Consider the following 10,436-nt stretch of genomic DNA (forward strand, 5'->3'; position numbering starts at 1 on the left):
AGAGTCATGATGCAAGTGTTTTGGAAAGGCAATATGGAGGAGGACTGGGAGAGGCAAGCTGGAGGCAGAGATGTGGAATGGGCGAGTGGGGAGACTTGAGAACCCAGCAGGGAAAGGTTTCCAGGGCTCCACCTGTATTATCAGAAAAGCATCTGTAACTCAACACCACACCATTCCAGAAGCCAAAACAGCATGCCCTGCACTCAGATGTGTGTTCATATTTGCAGTCACTCAAGCAGGCCCTGATGGGTTTCCTAAGCAGGATCTGGGTCTTCACCCACTAACTGGTGACCTTGAGCAAGTCATCCTTCTGTATCCTCAGTTGTTGAGTGGGAAGACAGGTGAGTATCCTGCCAAGTGCAGTTGGAGGTGGGGACAGGGCAGAAAGGATGCTGGGGAGAGCTTGCAGAAGGGAAGGAAGCTTCTCAGATTCCAGAGGGTTTGAAGCCTGTCTTTGTTCTAGGGTGAGAAGACGGAGTGTGGTCTGATTCTCAGCAACTGCTCTGCTTTGTTTCCCTTCCTTTCTGTGAGTCTTTCCTTAATACAGAAGGGGTGGACAGAAATAGGGCACAGCCTTGCTCTCAGGAACTCACAGGTCCTCAGGTGACACAACATTACCACACTCAAAAGCACTACCTGTGGAGCATTTTATAATTTTTAAAGCACTGCCAGGTCTTTGGCCTCAGTTGCCTGAGCCCCTCACCACCTCAGAGGCGGTTCTATTATACTATTATACTCTCCTCAGAGGTAGGGGAGAATTTGTCTTCTCTGGTAAATGATTTCAATCCCACACCTTTCTATATCTCTGCTCTGTGCAAAGAGCTCCTCCATCCCTTCAGAAGGGAGCTATTTCCCCACCCCTGCAAATCTGAGCTGAACTTTGCAGCTTGTTTTAACGAACAGAATGCAGTGCACAGGATTCTGTGCTAGTTCTGAGCCTAGGCTACGTCAGCTACAGATTGGCACTTGCCATCTGCCTCTACAAAGATTAAATCGTGAGCCAACGCAGCTGCAGACTTTCAGCATCCCTTGAAAGGAATTCAGAGTGGAGAGCAGAACCGAGGTGCTCCAGGGAAAACTGGCAGAACAGGTCTTGAGATAGTTAGATATTTTCAGGAGCTGACTCTATGAGCCCAGTTCTTGTATTTCCTCACATCTGTTGCCATTCAGTCACTAAGTCATGTCCAACTCTTTGCGACCCCATGGATTAATAGCATGCCAAGCTTGAGTCGATGATGTCATCCAACCATCTCAGCCTGTGTCATTCCCTTCATCTCCTGCCCTCAATCTTTCCCAGCATCAGAGTCTTTTCTAGGGAGTTGACCCTTCGCATCAGGTGGCCAAAGTATTGGAGCTAAAGTTGAATATTCAGGCCTGACTCTGGTTTGATCTCCTTGCTGTCCAAGGGACTCTCAAGAGTCTTCTCCATCACCTCAATTCAAAAGTATCCACCCTTTGGCGCTCAGTTGTCTTTATGATCCAGCTTTCACATCTGTACTGGAAAAACCATAGCTGTGACCATATGGACCTTTGTTGGCAAAGTGATGTCTCTGCTTTTTGATATGCTGTCTAGGTTTGTCATAGCTTTCCTTCCAAGGAGCAAGTGTCTTCTAATTTCATGGCTGCAGTCACTGTCTGCAGTGATTTTGGAGCACAAGAAAATAAAAGATGTCACTGCTTCCACTTTTCCCCCTTCTATTTGCCATGAAGTGATGGGACCAGATGCCATGATCTTAGTTTCTTTAATGTTGTTCCAAGCCAGCTTTTTCACTCTCCTCTTTCACCCTCATCAAAAAGCTCTTTAGTTCCTCTTCACTTTAGTTTCTTCTCATGTCTAGAAAAGCACTAAAATTCTTCATGGTGACTGCTCCCTGTGACTAGCAGAAACTTTCTGCAAAAATAATATGTACCTGATTGTATATACTTCCCCTTCACTAAAATCACATATATACTGACCTTCCCTCTCTGCCTCTTTGGAGCAGCTTTTCAGAGCTATCTGAGGTGCTGTTTCCTGGGCTATAATCTTCATTTTGCCCCAAAGAAAACTTAGCTCACAAAAATCTCACATTGTGCAATTTTTCAGGCCAGCAGCTGCAAAAGAACTGTTACCTTTCTCTCTCCTGGAACCCTACCACTGCCATGAGAAGCAGCTCAAGCTTGTCTTCCAGAAGATAAGGCCATGTAGCGTAGAGCTTGCTCAGCCCAGTTGTTCCTGCTCAGGCCCTTACACAGGTCCCAGCCACGATGAGAACAGCCAGCCACTTGAATGCAGACACGTAAGTGAGCCTAGCCAACCAACAGACTCAGAATCATAAATAACTTAACTTGCCAGTTTGGGAATTGGCTTATTACAAAGCAAGAGCTAACTAATCTACCTTCCAATCCCCATCAGCCAGATGAGTAACTGAGCCCCACAGACAACCAGGGACTTGCTCAATACTCCATAGTGAGTGGGAGCCCACTGCAAGTCAAAACTGGATCTTTGAGACTCACTGCTGCCTCTGTAATCGGGATAGACTGTTATCAGACTTCCCTGGTAGTCCAGTGGTTAAGAAAACACCTTTCAGTGCAGGGGACAAGAGTTCAATCCCTGGTCAGGGAACTAAGATCCCACATGCCACAGGCAACTAAGCCCATGTGCCACAACTAGAGAAACCTACGAACCTCAATGAAGAGCCGATGCAGCCAAAACAAAAACAGAAAACTTATCAAAAGTTCCTAGTCGGTAACCTAGAAACACACCAACCATGCCTTACCTTTCATCTGTTTTCCTCAACCTGTTTTAACCCATGCCATCCTTCAAACATACACAATATGCTTTCTCCCTCCTAAATGTATTTGAAACTGGGAGGTAAGTTTCTTCACTGTTCTGCCCCTGAGTTTCTTCATCTGTAAAATGGAGGTATTGTACTACCTCATTGGTTATTGAGAATTAAATGAGTTCATTTTAGTAAAGTGTTTAGAACAGTGCCCGAAGTATAGCAAGGGCTAAAACATAAAAGAGTAAAATAATGTGACTAAACATGAGCCATAGCAATAGCAATTTTATTAGAGAAATGTTTTATTTTGATCCTGAGAGCTACATATTTTTCACTTGGCTCTGGGGACATCAGTATGAGTATTGAGTCAGCTTGTATGCCCTAAGTTTGTATCCAAGACAGTGTGGAAGAAAACATCTTGTAGGTGGCAAACCAGTTTTTGAAAACCAGATATGGAGAAAAGCACATGCCTCCCTTCTTGAGAAGCATCAGTAGGACATAATATATTGACCGCATATTTCAGAGGGTTTATTCTTGATAGGTTGTATATAAATCAAATCTTAACACATAAATCTATCTTATTTAAAGAACTTACCTGGGGAATCACTCTACAAAGTGAGGATGGCTTTTTACAAAATCAGTATACCTTTGAGGGACATTCAGAATTTTGACTAGAGATGGGCAGAATTTTTGCCTAAAACAAACCTGCGCACCCAAGGTTCCCTCAAGTGACTCCAGTCTTTCTCTCTAGGGCTGCATTTTACTGAACCCTGGTACAACCCAAAGAGGGCTCTTGCCCTTGGTTCTCTAGGGCTGGAATCTTTGCACTATCTAATGATGACTGGCAGGCTGTCAGGATGGTAACAGGTACAGAGAACTATACTAATTTCTCAGCTTTCCTCAAACACTTTAGGCCCCAGGGTTTTTCTCCTTTGAACACCCTTCCTTTGATCTCTGAAGACCGATGTTCCTCCATCTAGGGCTGGAATCTTTCCTGGCTCTACCAAGGTGAATCCCTTTGAAACCAGAAGGTGTGGGGCTGTTGTCCTCAGTGACTCTGATGTCACTGTACTGAAAGTCTGGATATTCAGCTACCAAGCTCTTTGGCTTCTGCTCAAGCTGGCGACAACCTGCTTACAACTTCCATCACAAATGGGGTCCCCTAAAAGAGACAGAGCCCACAGTTCCAGCTGGTGCCCTCATCTGCTTCTGTGAGTTGGATAAACATACTGGTAGAGTTAAAAACTCAGTATCTAATGATGACTGGCAGGCTGTCAGGATGGTAACAGGTACAAAGAACTGTACTAATTTCTCAGCTTTTCTCAGACACTTTAGGCCCCAGGGTTTTTCTCCTTTGAACACCCTTCCTTTGATCTCTAATGACCGATGTTCCTCCATAATCTTCACCCCCACCCTGCAGCACACACTGCCTGGCAAACTTCTATTCATCCTTTAAGACCCAATTTAGGGGCCTTAGGTTCCAGATGGCAGATGAAGTACATGCATTTATCTTCTTCATTAAAATAACAGAAAAACATATTTTTAAAAGAATAACAGAGGTGTTACTGGTAAGCAAACAAACAAAAAGAAGTAAAATTTTTAAAAGATAGAAAGCAAGCAGGTGATATCAAACTGAAGGAAAGGGAACAGTCTAAGACACCAGAGGGAGCTAGGGTCTTCCCCCAAGAAAGACCTGGGGAAGTTCCAAGCAGGAACGGATCATGAGGACAGTCTTGAAATATATAGAGTACTGTCTGGAACTGCTGTGACTTTGGGGCTGTTCCCTGCCCCTTCAATAAATAAACAATCCAGCTTCAAGTCTGAAGAAGTACTCTCTACACGAAGTGCCCCTGTCTGAGAAGAGCAGCCACTATGGGCATCAGGGCTTGTGAGGAACAAAACAAAGAGGAACTAAGTGACTCTGGTTCCCTAGAACAGACAAAGAAGGGGAAAAAGGGAAAAGGGACAGTGATTTTGTAGGAGTCAACCTGCCCGCTTCTTGGTCACATTCCCTCTCCTGATCAGTCAGCACTCTGGGTCAGGGAAAAAGCCTCCTGGTAGGTAAGAAGGACACAGCTCAGGAAGAAAGGCATACCACCAGTCACTTTGCTAATAGTTCTCTCATCCATTCATCTCATCAGGTGCAGAGGGCTGAGTTCATTTCTGTTCACAGGACAATATCATCATTGATGCATCCAAGTTCCGCTCATATCTTATCTATTTACTCTTTTTGTTTCCCAATCTTATCTTCCCTCCACCCATAAAGCAACTCTTATAATTTAATGCCTATTTTTTGTTTGTATATGATCTTTTAAAATGTTGGTTTGTATGCATATATTTAATACCTTTATTGAGATATAATTGGTGTACAATAAACTGCACATATTTAAAGTATACAGTTTTATGACTTTTTTATATATGTATAGACTTGTATACATTACTACTGGCCACTCCTTCAGAGTTAGCCAGCCCTCACGCCTTGGGGGTGTACTATATTTTGTTTACCAAATAAAATTCTGAGCCATAATTGGTATCTTTACTACTGTAAAGATAGCCATCATCCCCAAGTTTCCTCATGATCCTGTGTAATCTAGCTTTCTCCAGACAACCACTGTCTGTTGTCACTATAGATTGGCTTGCATCTGATATTTTCTATTCTTTTGTTACAAATATACATGAAATAGATAAGTAACAAAGATTTACTGTATACTATAGGAAACTATATTCAATATTTCAGTATCTTGTAATAACCTATAATGGAAAATAATTTTAAGTATCATATATGTGTATGCATATGTTTCTGAATCATTTTTTGCTGTACACCTGAATCTAACATGATATCATAAATCAACTATACTTCAAGTTTTAAAATATCAGTGAGAAAATAAGGAGCTGGTCCATGCCTGCTCTATCAGTGAAAAAGACCAAGTTAGGGGCTTCCCTAGTGGTCCGGTGGTTAGGGCTCCATGCTTTGACTGTTAAAGGCCCAGGTTCAATCCTAAGTCAGGGAACTAAGATCTTGCAAGCTACACAGCCAAAAAAAAAAAAAAAAAAGGAGACCAAGTTATACTTCAGTAACCACACAAACTCTCAGAGGCTGAACACAGCATCTTTCACTCTCAGTCCACGTCTAATGCAGGGCCAAGGGGGTTCTGCTCAACACAGTCACTTAGGTACTCAAGCTGATGTAGGTTCCATTGTAACATGTTTCCATGATCACTGTGGTGGGAATGACAAGGCAAACCCAAGGTTCACTCTCAACGCTTCCATCCAGAAATATAGAAGACACCGCTTCCACTAATACTTCATAAAGCAAGTCACATAGCTAACCACAGAGGTAGAGGAGAGGCAACCCTTCTGAGGAAGAGGAGTAATCTTTCCTTCAGGAAGAGGAGTAACCTTTCCTTCAGGAAGAGGAGTAACTATTTCTGAAAAGTCCTCATGCCTCCCATACCCACAAAATTGACTCCATGACCTCAAATAAATCATGTTTGTGAACCACAGTTCAGGGAGCACTAGTTTAAAGGGAGACTGGTGACTCAGCTGGTAAAGCATCTGCTTGCAATGCAGGAGACCCAGGTTCTATCCCTGGGTCGGGAAGATCCCCTGGAGAAGGAAATGGCAACCCACTCCAGGACTCTTGCCTGAAAAATTTCATGGACAGAGGAGCCTGGGGGCTACAACCCATGGGGTCGCAGAGAGTTGGACATGACTGAGCGATTTTACTTTTTTTTCCCCCCAGTGGCAGAGACATCCTTGACTCAACGGATAGAGGGCGTTTACACGCCTCAAGCAAGATCCTGGAGCAATACCCCACCACGGTCGGCCGGGACTTGACTGCAGTCTTTGCTGCCAGGGGTGGGTGCTCAGCCGCTCAGTCATGTCTCACTGTTTGCGACCGCATGGACTACAACCTGCCAGGCTCCTCTGTGCATGGGACTTTCCAGGCAAGAATACTAGAGTGGGTTACCATTTCAAGGAGAATCGATGTGAGGCTGGCTCACTGATTACAGGGAAACTAGCAGAAGGGCAGGCTCCTCACCACCCCTTTGATAAGCTGTCACAGGGTCTAAAGTTAGAATATGGCCTGGGGCAAGTATGTAGGAAGGGCAGGTGAGTAGGGTGCAGGTGAAGCAGGGGAGGTACAAAGGGCAAGAGAACAGCCATTTCCTGGCTTAATGCTCCCAGTTGTTCTTTCCAGGATGGCACCTTCCGTTGCCTCGCCATCCTGGTCACCTTTCTGGGTACATCTGATTTTGCCAGCGTGCCTCCTGGTGTGGCACCTTCAGTACGAGCAGCAGGGAGTTCCACAGCTCCACTTATTCACAGAGGGGAGGGCTAAGGAAGCTTAAGTACTGGACTGACATTCAGAAGCATTTTCTGTTATGTCGTTATTTAACTTCCTCATTCAGCAACTACTATTGATAATTATATTCCCAGTGGGAGGCCCTTGGAAATCTGATCAGTTCACTTCCCAGCTTAAAACTCCTACAATGGCTTCCAATTACTCCAACTATTCACGGCTTCAGAGCCTGCTGGCTTCCGCCTGTTCTCTAACCTATTTCACAAGCATCCCCTTCTCTCCATGTTGCAACATACTAGACCTTTCAGGTTCCAGAATGTACTCTCCTGTCTCAGAAGCTTCAGTCACATGGCCCCTTATCTCTACTGGAAGATACCTCTCATATACACACATCCCTCTCCTCCTCATCCCCAGGTCTGTCTGAACGCATCTTCCTCCGGGCCACCCAGGTGGCTCAGTGGTAAAAGAATCCATCTGCCACCCTCCCTCCTGTGAGGGAGACACAGGAGACGTGGGTTTGATCCCTGGGTCGGGAAGATCCCCTGGAGTAGCAAATGGCAACCTGCTCCAGTATTCCTGCCTGGAAAATTCCATGGACAGAGAAGCCTGGTGGGCTGCCCTGTCCCCTACTCCATGGGGTCAGAGGTGGATATGACTGAGCACGCACGCACTCCACCACACTACATTAGGTCTCCCAGGTAATAGGCACTTTACACCTCCCTCAGTACTTTGCTCCCTTGTAATTGACTTGTAATTCACTTGTAGTTTCTTTTCCATCTTGCCCACTAAGTTGTACATCCCTTGAGAAAAACGACTTGTCTGTTCTGTTCACCCCTCTCTCTAGTATCTAGGATTAGGTCTACCACATGATAGTCTGTACTTATACCTTATATGTATCAAACATATTGGCGCTGGGGGGTTAGAGATACAAAAATGAATACGAGCTTCTTGCCCCGAATAAGTCTCAGTTCAGGGCTGTGGTGAAGAGAGAAACCACACAAGGGAAGCGTTATATTCATAACATATACAGAGGGCAGGGGAAGCACAGAAAAAGAACAACTCAGTCCGCTTTAAAGGAATCAGAGAAGGCTTCCTGGAGGAGATGGAAATGTGGGCTAGCAAGAACAGAGAAAAGGGCATTTAGACAGAAAAGACAATGTATCGTGACACAGAGGTCACAGGGGATAGGTTACACTTGGGATACACAAATGACTTGTGAGAGAAAGGTGCACTGGGGGGTAGGGAGATGAAACACAATCAACAACCAGGGGCCAGGGCAGAGTTTGAACTTGACCCTGCAGGCAATGCAGAAAGAACATAAGTATTATAAGCAGGTAAGTAAATGACAGATTTGGGTTTTCCATGTGTCCATCTTTGTTGCTGTATAACAAATCATCCCCAAACTCAGTGGTTTAAAATCAACCATGCTTAGAATCATCACTAAGTTATATTGGTCTTGACTGGGGTCACTTATGCAGTTTGGGTTATTTAACCAATTAGCTGAGGTTAGGTCTTAGCTTGGTGTCCATCACATGTCTCCCGCCGCTAGCCTGGGCTTCTTCACATAGCAGTAAAAAAGAGCCAAGGTAACTAAGGTCCGTCTAGTCAAGGCTACGGTTTTTCCTGTGGTCATGTATGGATGTGAGAGTTGGACTGTGAAGAAGGCTGAGTGCCAAAGAATTGATGCTTTTGAAATGTGGTGTTGGAGAAGACTCTTGAGAGTGCCTTGGACTGCAAGGAGATCCAACCAGTCCATTCCGAAGGAGATCAGCCCTGGGATTTCTTTGGAAGGAATGATGCTAAAGCTGAAACTCCCATACCTTGGCCACCTCATGCGAAGAGTTGACTCATTGGAAAAGACTCTGATGCTGGAGGGGGATTGAGGGCAGGAGGAGAAGGGGACGACAGAGGATGAGATGGCGGGATGTCATCACTGACTCGATGGACTGAGTCTGAGTGAACTCCAGGAGTTGGTGATGGACAGGGAGGCCTGGCGTGCTGTGATTCATGGGGTCGCAAAGAGTCAGACATGACTGAGCGACTGAACTGAACTGAACAGTGAAAGCTGCAAGGCCTCTTGAGGCCTAAACTTAGAACTCACACAGCATTCATTCCACCAAACTTAACTGGTCAAAGCAAATCATACAGTTAGCCCAGATTAAAGGGGTGAGGAAACAGACTGTGTCTTAGTGAAGGAAATGGCAAAGTCATATTGCATTGGGACAGGATGTGACATTTAAAACTTAAAATACCAAGTATTAGCAAGGCTGTGAAACAAAGTACTCTGTATTTGGACTGAATCACCATGCTCTATGTGAGGAATCTCAGCTGCCAGAGAGCTCAAATCAGAAGTTCCTAGCAGGGTTTTGTAGTCAAGTTCTGGTCATGTAGTCAAGTCACACGTATGTAACCAGTTACACCAGTTGTAAACGGTCAGTAAATAAAATAACCCTGGGAGTCACCAGGGGAATTTCAAATTTAAATAGCACAACAGAAATACCAATGCCTTTATCTGGGCCAACAGTGAAAAACCAGACATCCAGATAGATAGAAAGAGCTTTTCCAATCCAGCTGTAAATCAACTCTCTTCCATAATGTGAAATTCTAGAATAGGCAAAACTATAGTGACAAAAAGCAGATCAGTGATTACCTGGAACCAGGGATTAGGGAAAGGAATTAAGTGCAAAGGAGCACAAGAAAACATTTTAGGAGATGGAATTATTTTCTATATTTTTATGGTGATGATGGTTATACTATTATAAGGAATTATCAAATACATTTAAATGGTATATTTAGTACTGATAAATTATACTGTGTGTAAATAATAACAAAAAAGAAGAAAAAAATTTTTAAGTATCATGCTACATTTAATCTTTGGGACTAAACATTTAATATCTTATTGCTAAGAATCATTCATATTGTTATGGGTCACTGTAGTTTACTTGTTTCGAAACTGGTATAATATTCCCGCGTGAACATTCCAGTTTTTGTCTACTCTCTTGCTCATGCGTATCTGGGTTTGCTTTTGTGACCAGGGCTGCTACAAAAACATTCTTCTATGTATCTCCTGATGTACATGTAAGAGTTTCTCTTGGATTTATCCCTAGTATTGGAATAAGTGAGTTGTAGGTAAACGTTCAATTACAGGAGATAATCAAACTATTTTCCAAAGCAGATCTCTGCTTTCCTTATCTGCGTCTCTCTGTCCCCAAATAGACTTTGACCCCAAGTGCAGGAGACACTAGTCCCTTGAATTATCACTGCTTAGCATTTAATTAGCACCAGGCTGGCTACCCAGGAGGCCAAGGGAAGAAAGCCAGGCACCTAAGGCCTCCAAGCCTCAGCAAGTACTGAATGTTGAGTAAACAGCAGGC

Source organism: Budorcas taxicolor, chromosome 3 (assembly GCF_023091745.1).
Source record: "Budorcas taxicolor isolate Tak-1 chromosome 3, Takin1.1, whole genome shotgun sequence".
NCBI classification, from domain to species: domain Eukaryota; kingdom Metazoa; phylum Chordata; class Mammalia; order Artiodactyla; family Bovidae; genus Budorcas; species Budorcas taxicolor.